General features: G+C 48.0%; 1 long non-coding RNA gene across 4 annotated transcripts in view; it reads left to right on the top strand.

The window, feature by feature from the left end:
- The window catches only part of LOC307215339, a 58,168-nt gene extending 37,914 nt beyond the window's left edge, over positions 1-20,254 (top strand). Inside the window, exons 3-5 of one of the 4 annotated variants that reach the window (XR_013838456.1) lie at positions 6,598-6,684; positions 14,127-14,197; positions 19,840-20,254. This is a non-coding gene — a long non-coding RNA (uncharacterized lncRNA). Of the gene's footprint in view, positions 1-6,597; positions 6,685-14,126; positions 18,152-19,839 lie in introns of those variants that run through there. The other 3 variants (XR_013838455.1, XR_013838458.1, XR_013838457.1) reach the window with 3 other exon arrangements.
- Positions 20,255-21,194: the final 940 nt, after the last annotated feature.

Below are 21,194 nucleotides of genomic sequence, written 5' to 3'. Positions count from 1 at the left end.
CTGTGCTGGTGGCCACCAAGTGAAACTGACGAACATGCAAAGCCTGGCAGCGCCAAGCTTAGTCAGTTTCACGAGACAGAGAGAGAGGCAGGCAACCAGAAAGGGCACAGGAACTGCAGGGGAAGACAGGGGCGGCCGATATGGAAGGCGGGGGAACCAAGAGATGGTCCTCTTCGGAATAAAGCATAGAACTAGCTGCGTGTTTCCTCGTTAGAGCTTTTGATTTTTGTCGACAGGGCTCTTGGCCTGAGCGGAGAAACAATTGGCCCGTGTTTCCTTTTGGTTAAGTTATGTTCCATGTTTGAACGAAGAAAGAATCAAGTAGGCCCCAATCCCTGCATGTTGCTCCAGCGAAGGCAAATCCAGCAGAGAATGCTAATCCAGAATTGGAATGAAGTTCCACTGAAATCAAAGGAAATGTCCTGATCCTACACAGGCAGTTCTGCAAGAGGACTGTAGCATTTTCAAACAAACAAAATGTTTATACTCTCATGCTAAGTGCTTCAGTTCAGCTCAGTGCTGCTCAAGGCTTTTAATGGGCCTCATGTTAAGTGGGTGTTTCCTGAGAGGAGCAATGGCTCCCCAAAACACCCTTTCTATTAGGGCAACTAGCTTGTGGAACCTTCTCTCCCCTGAAATAAAGCAGGGGCCAACTCCTTTGAGCTTTTGGAGCCAGGGTGGCAAAATGCAAGTGGCCTTTTTCTCAAAGTTGTTTGGCTACCGACTACAAAATCTTCCTTCAGTTAGCTTTAATGTGTTTTTCTTTTTCAATTTCCACTTTGATGTTATTTGTGCTAGGCAAAAAGACGTGGAACACAACTTTACTTTGAGGCAAGGTTACCAAGCACTCAGCACTTCAAATACTATAAATGCTATAAGCACTATATAAGTGACAATAAAATCAAGACGTAAGCTGTAAGAGGTCAGCTGGATACCTTTTTTGTTTATAGCTTTTCTTCATTATTTTTACAGATATCAAAACAGGGACTCTAAAACAAATAAAGCTTACCAAAAGATGGGAATGGCTACAATACAAACAAAATTAACAGTAAAACAAGGCTGGCTTGGCCACGTGGTTGCTACAGTTCTTTATTTTGGGGCAGTGGTAATGTTCAAAGTTGAAACACAAAAAGGAAGAAGACTGAAGAAGAAAGTACAGCATAGGAGGCTGTAGTATATGATATATTGTTGCTTTAAGGCTTGTTATACTACTCCCAAAGAGGGCCTGCTTCTTGTAGCTGAGGAGGGAATGTTTAGAGCTGGCAGGGAACTTATAGCAGCCCCCACTTTGTGTGTTTGCTGAAGAAAATGAAGAATGTTGCCCTAAAAAACCATGAGATTCAATATTTGAGAGCCACCATACCACATGGCAGAGACTTCATTGGGATCCTAGCAGGGGCAGCTCATGCATGAGGTCAGGTGAAGCCATTTCAGGCGGGGGATCCAACCCCTGCTGTTGCATCGCTGCCAGCGCTGCTGGGGCTTCCTGCACTAACAAGGCATCATTGTCCTTGACCCGACATCCACTGCATCATCACCACTGCCGCTGTGTCATGGGGGCAGTCACAGGTGAAGATACAGTTGTGTTGACAGGGTGGCAGCAGTGTGGGGGCAGGGAGGGGACTGGGTGAGAACCTAGATCTGTGGGGTGGGTGGCATTGACATCAGGGCATGGGCAAAATGCCTTGGGTCAGCCCTGGCTTCTAGAACTGGTGCAAGAGGGCATTGAAAGCAGAACAGCATATAGGAAGTTGAGTATGGGCCCTTTCACAAACATCGTTGAGGAAAAGTCTGGAAGTAGACCTGCTACACTGATATGTTTTGCAATTCTGCACAAGCCATACAACTTGGTAGCACTACAAAGCCACAGGACGGCTCAGAGGATGGGGCAATTGCCCTATGAATGCAGAAAGCTAGGGGCCCCCTGCTTTGGGTCCTGTGCATAACATTGGCCGTCAATGGTAAGTCAATGCACCTAATATTTCAAGGTAAGGTACTACCAGAGAGTAATTTTCTGCGGCAGTTGTCACAGGAAAGCTGTAGGAGTGTTGTGAGGCCAGGCCTTAAGGGAATAATCCTTCCTCAGTGAGTGAGTAGTGGAGAAGGCAAACAGCAGCCCACAACCAGAAGACATGTGAGACTGAGCCCCAGGAAGCAGAAAAAAATCTCTGCCATAAGGAGGTTGGAATTTGGAGGAGGTACTCAGGCAGGAGAAGTATAACCTAATCCCTGTCCCCTTAATCCCATGTAATAAAAATAAATAAATGAAGCACATCTGTCATTCTGCTTGATCCCAGGGCAAGGAAGATCTGCAGGTGAGAATTTGCAGCTCGTGCGTGCAGTAATTCTTGTATGTAAACTCCCACATTTGTGCACACATGCATGGGTCCTTGCAGGGGGCATCAGCAGGGATCCCAACATCACACCAGTACTGAGCCCCATAAACCCTCTGGGTGGCCTTGTAAAGCTGACCATGGCTGCGGGGGCGGGGGGGAGGGCGGTTGGATATTAGAGCCAGTGTGGTGTAGTGGTTAAGAGCGGTAGACTCGTAATCTGGTGAACTGGGTTTGCGTCTCTGCTCCTCCACATGCAGCTGCTGGGTGACCTTGGGCTAGTCACACTTCTTTGAAGTCTCCCAGCCCCACTCACCTCACAGAGTGTTTGTTGTGGGAGAGGAAGGGAAAGGAGAATGTTAGCCGCTTTGAGACTCCTTTGGGTAGTGATAAAGCGGGATATCAAATCCAAACTCTTCTTCTTCTTCTTCCACACCCAGGCTGCTATTTATCCCAGGGCCAGTCCCAGTCCTGCTTCTGAAAACCTACTTGTTCACTCAGACTTTTGCTGGTCATTGATTCCAGTACTATTGAGATTTGTCCGGCTATTGTAGTTGTTACTGCTTTTACTATATGTGTTGGCTTTTAATGTGCCATTTCTATTGTTATGTACTGCAAACCTCCCTGGAATTTTTTAATGAAGGACAATGTAAAAATACTTGCTCAAATAAATAAGGAAACAAATCCTAGCATATGTTGTACCTGCAAAGTAAATCACACAGATATGGCTTGAACCTCTTGTTCTTGTGAATCTTGTTGCCTTCCATATGTTTAGAATTGTGGCTGTTGGAGTTCTTTCTTAGTTGTGGATGAGATTGTTAGCTTCTCTAAGAGACTACTGGAGTCCACTGGTTTTAGAAGCCTTGATTGTCAAGCAACTTGCCTGCACTGGAATGTACCATCTGTTGGGCTGCTCCCTTATCCTAAGCACATTTATTGGATCATATTGGATCCCATTTGACACATGAGATCATAGCATTGTGGAGTAGGAAGGGACCATGGGGATCAGCAAGTCTAACCCCCTGCAATGTGGGAATCTTTTGCTCAGTATGGGACTTGAACCCACAACCGTGAGATTAGCTGCCTATGGGCCAGTTTTAACTCTTGCTGTTTCTTCCTGGTGAGGCTGCATTGTCATCAGTGGGGGGAAATATGCATCAGGACTTCAGTGAGAGGCAGAAAATAAATATGCTTTATTAAATAGGTAAATTTGGTGGGAGATTGCTGCACCCAATTTTATAGTATCCTGTGAAATTCCCTCAAAACATAGTTGGTTCAAAACTGATATGAGCCAATACAGTAAAAAAGGCTGAGCTGATTCACCAAGGCTGCTTCTGCATGGCCTGGGCAAATGCTTCTTCCATCATCCTCTCTCATTTCCCTCTATGCATCCCAAGTGTCAAGGACTGTGTCAAGTGAAGAAGAGCAGAGTGGCCTTGCAGAGCTTGCAAATTGCCAGCATTTACTGCCGGGATATGACATGGTTGTGGCCTGGAATCAGAAAGGAAAGATGGCAGGGCTAATTGTCTGGGATGATTAGGTGGGAGGATGTTGCAGAGCATGAAAAAGCACGTGGGAAGGGACTTAGTGATAGGGAGCTGGGAGCTGCAGGAATAGATGGTGAAGAGACCAGGGAGAGAAAACTGAGAAAGGGCATGTGAGATAGAAAAAGAGTGCTGAAAGAGGTGCTGAATGGTGATGTGTTTCAGCTGGCTGGAGAGCTTTGATGGTGTAGGCTGAATGTTAGAGTTTTGACCCAGGTGTCAAGGATCAACCCCTACCACAAACCTGTATCTCTCTCCTACAGTCTGAAAGATACAATCTACGAAAGCTGTGTAGTATAATGATTCTGAGTGTGCCTTCTATCAGCTTAGGCTGGTGGCCGACCTATGCCCCTATCTGGCCAGGGACAGCCCAGCTACTATTGTCTATGCTCTGGTAACCTCTAGGTTAGATTACTGCAATGTGTAATATGGTTCAGAAACTTCGGCTGGAGCAGAATTTGCCAGCTAACCAAGTTGCTCACCAGGGCAAGACAGTTTAAACATATTACACCAATTCTGACCTGACTGCACTGGCTGCCAATTTGCTTCTGGGCCCAATTAAAAGTGCTGGTTCTGACTCATAAAACCTTACAACAGTTCAGGATCACAAAACCTCAAGGACCACCTCTCCCCATATGAACCAACCCAGACCCGGCCTGCAATGATCATCTGAGGCCCTTCTTTCTGTGTCTCCTCCATGAGAGGTTCGGAGAGTGGCAGCACTAGAATGGGCCTTTTTATTCCTTCATTATACAGTGGTTCCTCAGATTACAGGCACTTCAAGTTACAGACGCTTCAGGTTACAGACTCCGCTAACCCAGAAATAGTACTTCGGGTTAAGAACTTTGCTTCAGGATGAGAACAGAAATCGTGCGGTGGCAGTGCAGTGGCAGCGGGAGGCCCCATTAGCTAAAGTGTTAAGAACAGGTTAAGAACAGATCAGGTTAAGAACAGTTTCAGGTTAAGAACGGACCTCCAGAACGAATTAAGTTCTTAACCCGAGGTACAGCTGTACACCTTTAGGCACTAGGCATAAACATTCTTCTTCAACCAGGCCTTTTGCTGATTAAGATCCTATATTTTTTTTTATGTGTTTGTGGGATGGGGGAGTTACTGGTTTGCTTTGTTCTTGTTTTTATTATGTATTATGTATTTTGTGTTTTTATCTTGTATCTTTATGCTGTGAACCACCCTGAGATCTTCGGATGAAGGACAGCAGACCGACTGACTTGACTGTATAAATAAATAAGATGATATTTGTAGGAAGCTTCCTTATAATGAATTGTTCTACACTCACTGGCAACAGCTTTCCAGGGTTTCATTCCCTGTCCTTTGTAGGCATGGCTGGATTAAGGAGGTACAGTCCCAAAAATAGGGACCCCTTCCCCCAAACTGAATGTGTGAAATAAGATACTGCAAAAAAGTATTATGGTATCCTAAACACTAACATGCTTATAATGTTGTAAGTTTTACAACAACAACAACAAAATTACAACACCTCAGCACATGCCATTTAACAATGCAGCCAGCTGAAAACAGGTTTTTTTTTGCCAACCTTGATGACAATAACAATAATTAGATATCATTACAATGTATTACCTGTCCTTTACCCAAAGGTCTCAGGACAGGTAACAACAACTTAAACAACTCATGGTTTTTTTAAAGCAACTTATAAAAAGAAGGTGGGTCCGGAAAACATACATATCAAATGTCAGAAGCCATGGTAAAAAAAAAATCTTCAGCGTTTGCTGAAAGCTGCATGATGCAGGTGGAAAGGGAGTTCCACAATTTAGGGGCTGCCACAGAGAATGCCCTTTTCCAAGCTGCCACCACCACTAGGAGAAAATACAAAAAGAAAGTACTCTAACCATGTTCACTTAACACAGTATCACTGTTTTTGCACACTTCCTGCTTTGGGTAGCCTAACCTACCTCACATGGCCATTGCGGTGATATAGAAGGATGAATAAAATGGCTGAAAAATGGACATTGGTGCTGGCATCATAGACACCAGATGTTGGTTCCTTTAACCAGACTTATGCACCTCTATTTTATAAACAGTCATGTTTTCTTGTGCACCCCCCCAAAAAAAAAAACATTGGAGCCAACCAATCTTAATCTGCCTTGATTATTGGATGTTTTAGATCCCTTCAGTTTTGGGCCTTAGATTTCAACTGATAGTGAATCACAACCTAACTGACAGGGGCTTCTGTTTTGACCAGAGCAGCAGCACTGCATGAAGGTTCTTTTGCCCCCCTACACTGTTTTCCTGATCTAAACTGCATCCTCACCAAGTACTATTAATACCACTCTGGAGGGGGGGGGCACTATATAATGCCTACTCTTTTTTCTCAGTGATGCTAACAGGAACATCTAGCAGTAATTATGGTTGGCTGGCTGGCTGGCTGGCTGGCTGGCTGGCTGGTATGGCTTAAAATTCAGGTAACCTTGTCATTTTTGTGCAATATTATGGGTAAAAAATTTGGCTCTTCGTCTCATTTGATACCCTGCATGACTATTTGAAGCCATATCCCCCTTTGGTACTCAATTGCACAAGGCCTTCTTGAGCTACCAGAGTCTCATATTTCCTGTACTTCCTTTTGTCATTCAAATGACAATATTCTACTACTCATGTATTCAAAACCTGTCTTCTCTCCCATCTTTGTCATGTCCATGTATATCCTTCTGGGCATCTGTCTCCTCTCTGGACATCTGCAATAGAACACTGCAGCAGGGGAAGCATAGCTGTGTCTGCAATCCATAATCAAGAGTACTCTTAAATTTTTAAACCTACAGAACTGCTTTGAAGTAAGTAGTTCCTTTACAGTCTGGTGTCGCATCATAAACACATTCATTTAGAAATAGATGAATGGAACTTACTGTGGGATGTAAACACAGGAGCAGTCAATGACAACATTCCTAGAGTGTACATGTTAGAACATGGGGAGGGATGTCTGTCCAGCAAGCAGGTAAACTTCCTGGGGACGGACTTCCTCCGCATGTGACCAGAGGTGGGTGTGGCCTCACCTGTGCAGGTAATGATAAAAGCACAGGGCAGGCAGCCACTCTCTCTCTTCTCTCTGCCATCTTCCTTCGATGAGGAACATCTAAGGATGCCCTCTTGGCTCTCAGCCAAGAGAGGACAGTACTATCTTCCTATAAGATAGTTTCTAAGTGCATGTAACCTTTTTTAAGCCTGCCTACCTTCTGGGATCATATTGTGAACAGAACGTGAGTAAACTCTTTTATACTTTTATAAAGACTGTGTCGTGTCTTGCATTTTAAGAGGGAACAAAGGGGAAATTACCAGAGTAATTATTATAGAGGTTCTAGCGAACCTGTGCACACGTTACCGTTGCGAACTTAAAGGGGAATGTCTATAAACTCTGCTGATATTTTGGGAACTTGTTAGCACAAGTTGGATAAGGATATAATTAGTCAATATATCCTCTCCTGCACCCCAGAACATCCCCACACTTACTTCCACTGAAAGAGCCACAGTTCAGAGAAAGTTCAGCTTGTTTTTAAGACCTTTGAAATAATGCAAATTAAGTGCATTGTTAAACCCTCGTGCTTTGATAATTTCAACAACACTGGTTTATGGATTTTACCCATTTCAGTTGGACCCCCTACATGTAGCACTTTCACCCATGGCAGAAGAGGACAGCCTGCAGCCCAAGTGCCAACTAGTTTCATGAGGGTGCCAAGGAAGGGGAAATGGAAGGAAGAGAGATGGTGGCACAGAGAGAGGTGGGTGGTAGAAAAGGTGAGAAGGGGGTGCCTCTTCCACTTTGGTTCTGATTTTGGGCCTGCCCACCACTGGCTGCAGCCTCACCCACCTCAAGCAAGTGGCCTTCAACAGATTGCCCCCAAGCCAATGTGGTCTTCAACAGAAAAGGGCTTTCCACCCCTGATGTACGGGATGTAAGCCCTTATTTACACATCAGCAGACCAGCACCCCTGAAGTTCAGTGGCACCAGATCAGCATTAGTAGAGGCCCATCTCCCATGATAGATTTAGGACAAATTAGTTTCAAATTAGATTACAATTTCCCCTTCTAGTTGTTACGGTTATGGAAATGTCTGCCCAGCCACAAAAGTTCATTGGTACTCATTTAGGGACTTGGCTTGTATGTGGTAGGAATCTATTGAGTTTCACAAACAAACATTCAGCAGGAATAAAACAACAACTTGGCAAATGGAAAACACTAGTGCCAATAAAGCAGAAAGCTGCAGAGTACCTTTTTCAGATTATAACAGATGCAGGATCATATTTATTTTTTAAAATAACATTTATTGATTTTTGCATACATCAATAAAAATATAACTTTTACAGAAAAGAAATTTAAATATACTATGTGGAAAGGTGATCTCACTAGACACACTGTGACCCACTGACAACTGGACATTTAATACAGATGGATATTGTATTGAAGAGTTTTTGATAGGTCATCGTTTTCTAAACATTTTAAAGCCAGTTGCTTTTGTTGTTCTTGTTCTTTCCTTCTCAAGAGTTTAGCCAAAGGCATTCTGGCAGCTGCCAGTATACACAACTGGAGTTCTTAGATGCTCACTGGTAACACCACTGTTTCATAATGATGAAGACAGAGTAAAGGATCTATGAAAGGTCATATTGCTGCCTGAAGTTTAGTTCTGAAGTCTGGCCCTGACCGGATGAATACTAGAATCAGCAAGGGATACCCACATGACCTGAAAGTGTTGCTGTGCAATGCCAGGTCAATGATTCATAAGACCACTGCCATCCATGACTTGATCATGGATGGAGGACTTGACCTGGCATGTGTAACAGAGACTTGGTTGGATGAAGCAGATGGGCCTGTCCTTGCCGCTGCTTGTCCACCAGGTTTCTCTTACGCACAGCAACCCAGGTCATGTGGGCGGGGAGGGGGGGTTGCAGTGATTTTTAGGAAGTCATTAGTTTGCACCAGGCGTCCTATTGGGAAGACCCAGTTTTCTGAGTGCATGTTCTGGAAGTTGGGCAATAGGGGCAGTACAGGATTCCTTTTGGTGTACCGACCTCCCCGCTGCACCAAGGATTCCCTGCCCGAGCTGCTTCAGGTCGTGGCGGATGTTCTCCTGGAGACACCTAGCTTGGTCGTCCTAGGGGATTTTAACATCCATGCCGACACGACCTTACAAGGGGCCGCTCGGGACTTCGTGGAAAGCATGGCCTCCATGGGGCTGTCCCTGAATAAGTCTGGCCCAACCCATAGCCGCGGACATGCCTTGGACCTGGTGTTTACCTCTACGGATGTTGGTGATCTGACACTAAGTAAAAGTGAAACGAAAGAAGTGCCATGGTCAGACCACTTCCTGGTGCAACTGGACTTCTCTGCGACCCATCCCCTCTGCAGGGAGGTGGGACCGATTCGGATGGTCCGCCCCCGCCACTTAATGGATCCAAATGGTTTCCAGAGAGTGGTAGGGGATGCTTTATCCCATGTTGATGGCCTTTCAGCCGATTCCCTGGTGGCCCGCTGGAATGTGGAGTTAACCAGGGCTATTGACTGTTTGGCTCCGAAGCGCCCTCTCCGATTGCATGGAGCCCGGAGAGCCCCGTGGTTTTCCATGGATCTGAGGGCAATGAAACAATCGTTGAGACGGCTAGAGCGCCGGTGGCGGATAACCCATTCTGAATCTGACCGGACACAGGTTAGAGCTCAACGTCGAGCCTACCAAGTGGCGATAGCGACGGCGAAGAAGACTTTCTTCACCACCTCTATTGCATCTGCAGAAAACAGCAGCAGGAGACTCTTTCAGGTGGTTCACAATTTAGCGGAACCACCTGTAACATCGGGGCCCAGTACGGGCCACATGTTCTCCTGCAATGATTTTGCAAATTTTTTTGCAGATAAAATCGCACAGATTCGGGAAGAAGTAGACTCCACCGTGGGAGCAGGGCCGGGGCGGGAGAGTGCTAGAGTCCTGTCTGGTCAAGTTGTGTGGGATCAATTCCAATCTGTTACCTCCGAGGATGTGGACAGGCTGCTTGGACGAGTGAAGCCAACCACCTGTCTCCTGGATCCTTGCCCATCCTGGCTTATAAAAGCTAGCCGGGAAGGACTGGGCGATGGGCTTCGTGGGGTGGTGAATGCTTCCCTCCGTGAGGGAGCCTTCCCAGACCCGCTGAAAGAGGCAGTTATTAAACCGCTTCTTAAAAAACCATCTCTAGATGCGGCCACGATGGCCAATTATCGCCCAGTCTCAAACCTTCCATTCTTGGGCAAGGTGATTGAGCGAGTGGTTGCTGAACAACTCCAGGCACGCCTGGAAGAAGCGGACCATTTGGATCCCTTCCAGTCGGGATTCAGGCCTCATCATGGGACTGAAACTGCCTTGGTCGCACTGGTTGATGATCTCCGGCGGGCTAGGGACAAAGGTGAGAGCTGTTTCCTAGTTCTGCTGGATCTCTCAGCGGCGTTTGATACCATCGACCATGACATCCTTCTGGACCGTCTTGAGGGGCTGGGAGCTGGGGGCACTGTCATACAGTGGTTCCGCTCCTTCCTCCTGGGCCGTGTTCAGAAAGTGGTGGTGGGGGATGAGTGTTCAGACCCTTGGGCTCTCACTTGTGGGGTGCCTCAGGGTTCTGTCCTCTCCCCCATGCTTTTCAACATCTACATGCAGCCGCTGGGAGGGATCATCAGGAGGTTTGGGCTGGGTGTTTATCAGTATGCAGATAATACCCAGCTCTACCTCGCTTTTAAATCAGAACCAGTGAAGGCGGTAAAGGTCCTGTGTGAGTGTCTGGAAGCGGTTGGAGGATGGATGGCGGCTAACAGATTGAGGTTGAATCCTGACAAGACAGAAGTACTGTTTTTGGGGGACAGGAGGCGGGCAGGTGTGGAGGATTCCCTGGTCCTGAATGGGGTAACTGTGCCCCTGAAGGACCAGGTGCGCAGCCTGGGAGTCATTTTGGACTCACAGCTGTCCATGGAGGCACAGGTCAAATCTGTATCCAGGGCAGCTGTTTACCAGCTCCATCTGGTACGTAGGCTGAGACCCTATCTGCCTGCAGACTGTCTCGCCAGAGTGGTACATGCTCTGGTTATCTCCCGCTTGGACTACTGCAATGCGCTCTACGTGGGGCTACCTTTGAAGGTGACCCGGAAACTACAACTAATCCAGAATGCGGCAGCTAGACTGGTGACTGGGAGCGGCCGCCGAGACCATATAACACCGGTCTTGAAAGACCTACATTGGCTCCCAGTACGTTTCCGAGCACAATTCAAAGTGTTGGTGCTGACCTTTAAAGCCCTAAATGGCCTCGGTCCAGTATATCTGAAGGAGCGTCTCCTCCCCCATCGGTCTGCCCGGACACTGAGGTCCAGCTCCGAGGGCCTTCTGGCGGTTCCCTCACTACGAGAGGCCAAGTTGCAGGGAACCAGGCAGAGGGCCTTCTCGGTGGTGGCGCCCGCCCTGTGGAATGCCCTCCCATCGGATGTCAAGGCGATGGACAACTACCTGACATTCAGAAAACATCTGAAGGCAGCCCTGTTCAGGGAAGTTTTTAATATGTGACATTTTAGTGGATTTTTCATCTCTGTTGGAAGCCGCCCAGAGTGGCTGGGGAAACCCAGCCAGATGGGCGGGGTACAAATAATAAATTATTATTATTATTATTATTATTATTATTATTATTTCAAAGTTTCCTTCTAACCCACATGCATCCTAAGTAGTTAGTGAACTGCCTGTCTAAATGCATTCTCATTGACATGGAGCTTTTGATAATTAAAACAAAACGTATTCATAATGTAGACATTCATTTTAGACAGATCTACAAACATATAAATGTGATATATTTTTGCTTAGGCCAGTCCACAGTTGCAGAAATCAATGCAATTAAGTCAGCAAAAGTGTGAGCACAGTTGGTCCAACAATTTGAGGACTGCATAGTAAATCATCTCTCAAATGCCAATGCTTTTTCTATATTTGTTTTTCAAGTAGAGGTTGTAGGGAGGAGTCAATTGTAAACAAGAAAGTGAGGGCTTCAAAAAATCTGAAGTGGTCTAAGAAGTGACATGCAAACTCAGCAAAGGAGGTGTCTACATTCCATCAAAGTGAGCAGAGGGTCTCAGAACCCTATTAAAGAGGAATGTCTTAGGCCCAGTTCTCATTGAGGTGCTGAACCTTTGTCGGAGCTGCATCTCTTGAGGTCTGGTGGGGGCTCACATAAAATAACAGGAGGTCATCTGACCCAACCCCTGCTCAAAGCAGCTATCATGCAACAAGATTACTAAGTGGAGGCTGGCTTGACCAGCTATGAAGAGGGCAGTGCCTACCAACCTCAGTCTGCTCTCAGCCAGTTCCTACCTGCCAGGCTTCTGGTGTATAACTAGCCCAGGGGATGACTCTGGCTGTCAGCTTCCTCTTCCTTAGTCTCAGTTTTACCCTTGTAGATCTCAGAAAGAGGATGGGGGCAAGCCAAGATATAGTTGCCCCATCCATGCATCCATCTTTGCTTTTGGGAATTATTGGCTCTGGCTCCACCTATTGATGGCCTCCTTGCCTTCCACCCTACCGATGGGCACCAGCCACCATTGCTACTTCCCTGCAGAGTCCACTCCACATAGAAAAACGGAGTCAGAGATCAGGGTTCTCACCTAGCCATTTTCCTTTACATGCTCCTTTGCTGTGTGCTGGGAACTCTCCGCTCACCCTAAAATGTCGGGAGCATTCAGTCTCTTAAGCCCTATCTGGATTCTGCAGGACCCAGGCCTGTGGCCCTCCAGATGTTAATGGAATGGACTCATACGCCCATCCACCCCAGCCAGCAAGGTCAGTAGTCAATGGGAGTTGTAGTCCAGCAACTTCTGAGAAGACCACAGGTTTCCCACTCCTGGTTTCCCACTAGAGAGAGAGAAGTAGGCCTTGGATTTCATCTAAGCGCAACATTCCCTAAAGAGCTTCAAATCCTTCCACTCATCGAGGGTGTGGCTGGCAAACTGCAAAGCCACACTGGCCCACTGGTCTCTCTCCCGCACCTCCGGATGGCCACTACTCCAAGATGCCTGGAGAAGTTTCCAGGGCTGGGGAAGCGTCGGGACAAGGGACCGGTCTGTTCTGCTTTTCCGACAGGCAGCTCACAAAGCCTGTCGCCGGTGCCCCCCTTCCCATCAATTTCCTAATTAGCGACGCCTTTCTGTGTCGCAAGCCGTTTCATATTAATGTGGCATTATGCCTTGCTGGAGCAAGAGGCCGGAGAGGGCACGCTTCCTGAGCAGGCGTTCCTCGGGAGCTCATCGCGCAGGCGCGACGCGGAGGAAGCAGGCAAGGCGAGCAAGAGGGGAATTCTGCAGCAGCTCGGCAGCTGCCACCCGCGAGGATGGGGCCGCAGCCCCGGGAGCCTCTTTCCCCTCCCGTGCGCAGCCATTCACCTTAGATCACTGGGCTGCAGTAAATCCACCCATTCCCCGTGGTCTTCCCGGTGCAGTCGGGCGCCCCAGCGCGCACGGATGTATGCGCCTGCATGGACATGTAAATAAATAAATCCTCCCCTCTGCTTGCTCGAAAGCCCCGATTTGCATCGCGATTGGTAGCGAGTCAACTTTTGCTGCAAATCCGCTCGCGCTCCCGAGTTTTGCGGTCTGTTTTCTTGGTTCGGCAGCCAAAGGCTGCCAAACATACGGCGCTCTGCTTTTACATTAAAATTTCAGCGTGTAGGCAACTATTTACATTCTCGACTTTACGGACGCCTGTTTATATAAAAACCATCGAACATGCTGTCCGTGGGTGCATTTGTGAAAAAGCAGGGATCGATCTGCTGTTATTGCAGAGAGGGCTCACGTCATGGACACACACACCACACCTCCCCCCCCCCCCAAATCTATTGTTTCATAAAGGTCTCTTTCAGATGCCTCTTGGATTTAGAACGTGAGGCTGTATTTTGTTCGGGGCTTTTCCCGTGGTTGTGTTTTTTAACTGGCTCGTAGCTGCTGCTGTTTCCCCTGCCCTGGCCTATCAAATGATTTCCTGCCACACAGCGCTGTCTCCTTTCCTTCCGTCTTGCAGCCCGATCGACGACCCGGCTCGGTGGAGCACGCTTGCATGTCTAAGCCAATGCAAACCACGATTTTCGTATGGCCGGTGGGGTTTCCTTGCGAGAAAAGGTGGCCCTGGGATCAGGAGGAGGAGGAGGAGGGAAATAAACGGAGCCAAGTCCACAAACAAACAAAATCTTCCTCTTCGGTTCCCCTAAAATAGGGTTGATTCGGTTTGGTGGTCTTTCAGATAAGAAGAGGAAGCGTATGTCAGCAACAAGGATGAAAAGAGATCCTGGGAGGTGTTTTTCCTTGCGAAAGGTAAAAGCAATACAAAGAGCAAACCAGTTGCTGAAAGGAGCGGCGGCGGAGGAGAGAGACTCACCCTGTGAAATATTCCCTGAGCGGCAGCCTCAGCTAAACAACAGCCTCAACCAAGGCCGCCAAGGTCAAATCCAGCCGGTTAAGAAGGGGGGAGGGGCGGGAGGGATGCAAAGCTGGCTCGCTCGCTCGCTGGGGAGGAAGGCAGTGCTTCTTCAACGGTGCATGGTTCTGTTTAGGCGGAGAGCAAAACAGAACAACCTCTGCCTGGCGAAAGGTTTTTTCTCGCAACAAATTTAACAGCTGCTGCCTCTTTGGCTGGAAATCTTTCGTGCGCTCTGCTCGCCCGTGCAATTTGGGGCGCATGCTCAAGGCCACTTCATGCGGATTAGCTACCTTTTAAACACCCTGTTTTGCTGAAACAGGACGGCCAAAGAGTGGATCCTGCACTGCACTGCCCTGCACGCACACACACGCATGCACACCCACCCTTAGGTGAATACTTAGTATTGAAGTGAGGTTTTAAACCCAATTAAGCTACATGCTTCGCGCTAACCTACAGCAGCGCTTCCTCCCTCCCGTTCAACCTCCCCCCGCCGTTGCTCAATCGTAGTCAGTAAACCCAGATGAGAATCTCCACTTTATTCGTAGGCTTTCCGTGGGGCGGAGGGTGGGGGAAGGAAATGACTGTTTTAACCCCTCTGGTTGTTAAAAGGCGATAAGGAGTAAGTTAATCCACCTCCAGTGGTTTGCCTATTTACATCATTGATGACGGGGAGCAGGAAACCAAGGTTGGTAGTCCCAGGCTGTTTGCTGGAACTATAAACACGACACCCTTATAGTGACATCTGAAGTACATTTGTTGAAGGGGCCAGGCAGTGCTGAAAGAGTCAGTTGGCTTGCAAATTTGGCCAGAAGTCCACAAGCCAGTGAAGAGCCTTAAAAAAGAAAGTATACCCGCAAGGAGTGGAGAAGAGACAACTTGGCTTCATTGCTAGCCTGCAGACATTTCCATTTATTTATTTCTTAAGCCATCCCCCAGGGAATGCACTGCGGCTGCAATTCAGTGGCACAAGAGTTAAGTCTTCAGACCTTTGCCTCAATGGAGAGAGCCAAAGGCCCAGACCTTTGACCTGCCCTGGGACCCTCAGTTCCTTGGCCCTGAGCCCTTGGTCGAAGAACATGGGGCAGTGAGATGGCCCAAGTGACCTCCCCAACTTGAGACCATGGATGGGCTCCTTGCTTTTGAGATGAAGATACTTAAACTACTAACTAAACCAGCTGCTTAGGAAATGCAAGACTCTCTTCTCCCACCCAGCCCATACTGGACAGCAGACCAGCTAGCCAAATGAAAAAAGCTGGTTGCAAACTGATTTGGTGCAGGAGACCTAAAGCTCAGTGGAAAGTTTCCTGAAATACCTAGAAAAGATTGGCCCAAATAGAAATTTCCTGATGATTTTGGAACGTACAGTCCCACTACCAACAGGCACACGCTCTACCTCATGTGACTGATGCGCAACTGTTTCTTTTCGCATTTATATCCGTTTGAGTTTTAAATTGTGAGTTAGCATTCAGTAAAAAGTTAATAAAGTCTGCTGAAAGAAGGTGGCTATTTGTTGAGGACCCAGTCATACACCGAGTGTGTTCAGTATTTAAGAACATAATGAGAGCCTGCAGGATCAGGCCAATGGTCCATCTAGCTCAGCATCCTGTTCTCCTAGTGCCTGTGGGAACAGGACAGGAACACCAAAAGCACTCTCTCTTCCTGTGGTTTCCAGCAACTGGTATTCAGAAGCATTACTGCCTGACAGGGAGGCTGGAGCACAGCCATGTTAGCTAGTAGCTATGGATAGCCTTCTCCTCCATGAATCTGTCCAAATTCGTAGTTCTGTTATCCTGAATGGTGTTCTAGCAACAGATTCAACTAGTCCGAAGTAAGTGGGCTGTGTATGTGCCTTTAACAGCTGTGAAAAATCCCTCCATCTCAACCCACTTCTGCTCTTCCCTTCTCCCTGCCTGAGTGATCCGTGGTAAGCCCCAAGTGGCTGACGTTGCCATCAACAAACCACTAAACCAAGTGATGTTAACGATCTACAAGTGACTTGGGGCCACTTCTCCCCAGTCTTATTTACTAACTGCACAATGACATGGGCGACAAGCAGATTTTGAAGGTCTGGCCACTCCAGACCTTCCTTGGGAATAAGGCCCACGGAGCTTCAAGGGCTCAATCACCGCAGCCACTCCAAAGGGATGTGCTTCATATAGGGCTGTAACGGTGGTCGTCAGCGTCGCTCGGAGTGTTAGACACATTCCCATCAGACAGGCCGGTTTAAGTGATTTCAAGAGCCCTCTTTCCCCCGGCAGAGCCCATTGTCTGCACAGCGAGGCCTATTTCCGAGACAGTGGCTTGAAGAACTCGGCCTCTGATTCTGCAAAGCCTTCCCTTAGCCCCGTTGGGCTGCAGTTTCTTTGTCGTGCACTCTAAAGAATGGCTCTTCTCTTGCCAGGGTCCCACAGAAGGGAGCTGTATGGGCTGAATGTAAGCATTGTTCGTGACGCTTCTGTGTGGGAGAATACAACAACCTCTCTATTTTAGAGAGCCAAGAGGGGAGAAACGGCTGGTGCAAGGGGGCTTCTTCTTCGAAGCGTAGCTCTAGCAGCAGAGAGGGGGACAGGGATGGCTTGGGGGCGGGGCTGCTCTCCGCCTAATCAGCGGTCACAAAATAACAGGCTTCCTGCCCGCAGCAAAAGGCCAGTCGGGAATGCTAGGAGGGGTTGGGAGAATGCAGGCAAAGAGAGCCTGAAAGCTTTAGTTAAGGAGACGCAGCATAAATGAAGCTGGGACTGTCATCTAGCAGCACCAGCTCCCAGAAGAAATAAAGACACACAGGAGGCTGTGGACCCAGGATATCCTGTGCTCAGAATATATGATCTACACACAGGGGGGAAAGAAGGAGGAAGACCACTTGTGTACTGTCTTCCTGCCCTCCCAGCTCTCTATCAGGGACTTTCTAACGTCGTATGAAGTCAAACACGTCAAGCACTTGCACTTGTAGTATCTGAATGCTTTTTATTATTATCCTCTTCATCACCATAACTTATTTATGTATCTATTTCAGTATCTCAAAAGAGGTACTTATCCTGAGATTTTCATATTATGAAAATATATTACCTTTTAATTAATTACTTGATGAAAAGGCATGTAAAATTATTGAGCCAACTGACATTCCGAACTTTAACTCTCTACTTTCTTGCAATATTTAACCTTTTCACACCAAATCACTCAATTTCTCCCTCTTCCTCTCTTGCTCAGGTTTGCAACCCTGACTGTGTTTATTTGGAATTTCCTTCGGAGTTTTGTCTTTGTTTTAAGCCAGGCATGGCCAAACTTGGCCCTAAAGCTGTTTTGGGACTGCAACTCCCATCATCCTTAACTAACAGGACCAGTAGTCAGGGATGGTGGGAATTGTAGTCCCAAAACAGCTGGAGGGCCAAGTTTGGCCATGCCTGGTTTTAAGCCCTATCCAGTTAAGCCTCCTGGAATGTTTCAACGCAGCTGTGGTTTCAAGCAAATGCTGCTGTTTTCATGGACATCACTAAAGAGATCCTCTAAAGTAGAGGTTTTCAACCTTTTTGAGTCCATGGCTCCCTTAACCAACTACTGGATGTTCTTTCTGCTACACCCCTGTGGGGCTCAGGAGCCCAGTTATGTCACCCCTTGCCTGCAGAGTTGGCAGCCTCTCACCCTTTTTCAAACACCCTCTCTTGTGCAGTGTTCGTTCCCTCAGCCTCCTCTCCCCTCTCCTTGGGAGTCCTCTGGTCTCTGACCTGCCCCCCCCCCCAAATAGAGGTGTCTCCTCACACTGCCCCAAATGGGCCTGGGACTTGTCTGTCCATTCTCAACAGCAAGGGCTGGTGGACTGGCTGGCTGGGCTCCCTCACCTGCTTGCTTGCTTACTCTGAGGCAACCAGCACCCACGGGCCAGCCCCAGAGGCACAATTTGCCTGCAGAGTTTGCAGCCAGGGCTGCTGCAACAAACAGCTATGCAAGAGATGCAAGAGGGCATCAGAGTAGGGAGGAAGGAAAGAGAGACAGAGGCCAGTGTTGCGCGTAGCATGATTGACCATCATTCAAGGCACCACAGATTGCCATGGCACACTGGTTGAAAACCACTGCTCTAAAGGAATTGTGACTAGGTTATGAGTGGAGACTGAATTAGCAGTTTGGGGATGGAGCAGCAGACATGCTTCCAGTCACAGTCTTACCTTCTGAACCTTACAGGGTTGTCATATGTCCTCTTTTTCCAGGACACATCCTCTTTTTCATGGGTATGCAGAATGAGAGCCATCATAGCGATCTATAATTAATGGTAGAAGTTGGCAAATGTGCCCTCTTTTTTGCTCTTCAAAATATGGCAACAGCATTGCTGTTGTAAGGAAAAATTCCTACAAAGAGCATATGAGGTTCCTGGTCTGTAGCACTTCAGCCTGCATTTGAAAGATCTCATGGCTGAATGACTCTCCCCTACCCCAAATCTGTAGAAATGAAACTAGTTTATGATGGAAGTTAGGCTACAACTCATTTCTCTAATGTCTACTTTTCTGTGTCCAGGAGTTTTTGATACTGATGACCATTTAGTGAGGGGATTCCCTCGCTGCATTAATACAGACTGTAAGGAAGAGTGTAATCACCTAACCTCACCTGCTACTTTGTGAACTAGACCTCCAGTCTCCTTAACTTCCATAGGCCTTAGATTTGCTACCTTCATTAGTTTTCAGACTAAGTGTTCTATGCAATTTGTTGGTGGATCTGCATCAAAGTTTTTTCTCTTTTATACTCTCTGTTGTGGGCTTAGATCCCTACACTCATTTCCTCAGAAATTCATTTTTTTAAAAAGTGTTTCTGATGTGAAGCAATGTCATCTTGCTCCAGGGCCCTATGGAGGGAAAGGGGATTTCAGATGAGGGCTTAATGTTGTGAACAGGCCATTCAGATGTAGCAAATAGGTCCTTAAGAAGAGGGGAAGGGGGGGGAGCAGAGTGGTGGAACATCTGCTTTGCAAATCAAAGGTCCTAGGTTCAATCCTTAGCATTTCCAGGTAGGGCTAGGAATGTCTCCTGACTGAAGCCCTAGAGAGCCACTGCCAGCCAGTGTAGACAGTATATGGAACAATGGTCTGGTAGCTTCCTATATTCCCACAGGAATGGTCAGTGTGGTGTGGCAATGCCCTGCCATCCTCCTCAATGGGTGTTGCTGCTGCCTACAGGGATGGAACAGAGCTGAGCAATAGTGAGGCCGTGGTTATGTGAGCGCACCAGGTTGGCCGTGCCAGGTTTTCCGTGCCAGTTTCTCTTGTGCAGCCACAGCCTTGCTTCTGCCTTGCCCTACACCCTCTTGGTATATAAGCATGGCGCCGCCACCACCCACACCACCCACACCTGCTATTTTAACTCCAGTCTCATCCACGTCATACATTCAAAGGATATTTAAAGCACCCTGGTTTTCCCACAAAGACTCATGGGAATTGTAGTTTAAGGGTGCTGGGAAGTATAATGGTGTGAGAGATAAATCACAGTTTCCAGGGCTCTTTGGGGAAAGCCATGTGCTGGATGTGACCTCACTAGGTTTTTTTCTTGGACAGGGTAAATCCGGATTAAATGGGGAAAGATACAGGCGGGACCAACGACCATATATCGACACTGTCATGAAACCTGTGTGTACAGCAGCACCTAAACACCTTAAATCCATATTCTGTCCTGAAACTGAGTTTCTCGGCGCGATGACTTGAAAATAAGAGTCGGGTTCATTTCAGTAGGACTGACTTCCAAATCGTGGTGCTTCAGGTATGGGCTCTTTTATGTCCAAATAAATTCCAAATAAGTTAGACTTTTATTTGGAGGTTGTGGGAGACGGCATGTCAGCCTTTGCTCCGGGTCCGGGTCCTGCGGGATTTGGGGGAGGCATTCACAGCCCCTGGAGATCTCCGCCGCCACCCCCCTCCATCCCGCCAGGAAATTTCTCTTTTGCAAACAAGACCCGGGGCCAGCTTTCCCCTCCCCCAGCGCGGGCGGCGGGGAAGCGCTAAGAGCCTCCGGCCTCCTCCCACCCTCTCCCTCGGAGGGGCCGACGCACAAAGGGCCGCTTGAAGGCAGGATCCAGCGCCGATTAGCTCTGGGGGCAGCCACGTCAAGGCCCATTGGCGCGCCGCGCCTCCGGGGAAGGCCGCGCTCGAGGAGGGGAGACCCCGGCCTCTCTTCGCGGTCGAGGTACTCTGCATGTGCGCGACGCCCCCGAGGCTGCAGTTCGGCCTCGGCCTCTTCTGATCTGCAGCCTCCTTCCTTCCCTTCCTCCGGCAGATCGTGGCGCAGCGAAAGGAAACACGCTGCTCCCTCTGTGCAAAATGCGGACCATGTGTGCGCGAACCGTTCGCTGGGAGGCCAAGGGTGGGGTGGGGGTGGGGAGGAAGACAGCTCCGACCCACACAGCCCAGTGAAGCCGAGGTCCCTGGGTAACTGGAGCGACTTTTTCTGGTGCCCCGTCGTATGTAGAGTAGGGAATCACACTTAGATTCCCGTTGGAATCAGACGCATTTCCTCGCCTCGTTTGTGTCTCTGGGCGCAGCATCCAGCCGGTTCGGCTTCGGTCCAAGGACGTCAAGCGAGGCGGGTAGGGCAGTGTGTGTGTGTGTCCCAAATTAGGAGGGCACTGCTTTTCTTTGCCCTATTGAAACCACCGTGAAGCCTCCACACTCAGGACAAACCCACAGTTAGAAACCCTCTGCAAAAGAGCCCACATTGCCAAGATTTCCTCCGTAAGAACATTAAATCGGCATTTAGTGCCCTCTTGGAAAAAATGAATAAATGGGAAAGCCCTGGGCCTCAAGGGTAAGGTTGCAGTCCTAGTCAAGATCAGACTACACGTCTCATTTGACAGCCCCATATTAAGGCTCCTCTCCAAAAGGGTTTTGAAGGGTTTTGGTTGTTGTTTTTTTGCAGG

This window comes from Podarcis cretensis (genome assembly GCF_951804945.1).
Source record: "Podarcis cretensis genome assembly, chromosome: 4".
In the NCBI taxonomy this organism is placed as follows: Eukaryota; Metazoa; Chordata; class Lepidosauria; order Squamata; family Lacertidae; genus Podarcis; species Podarcis cretensis.
This window is presented reverse-complemented; position numbering and strand designations above follow the sequence as displayed.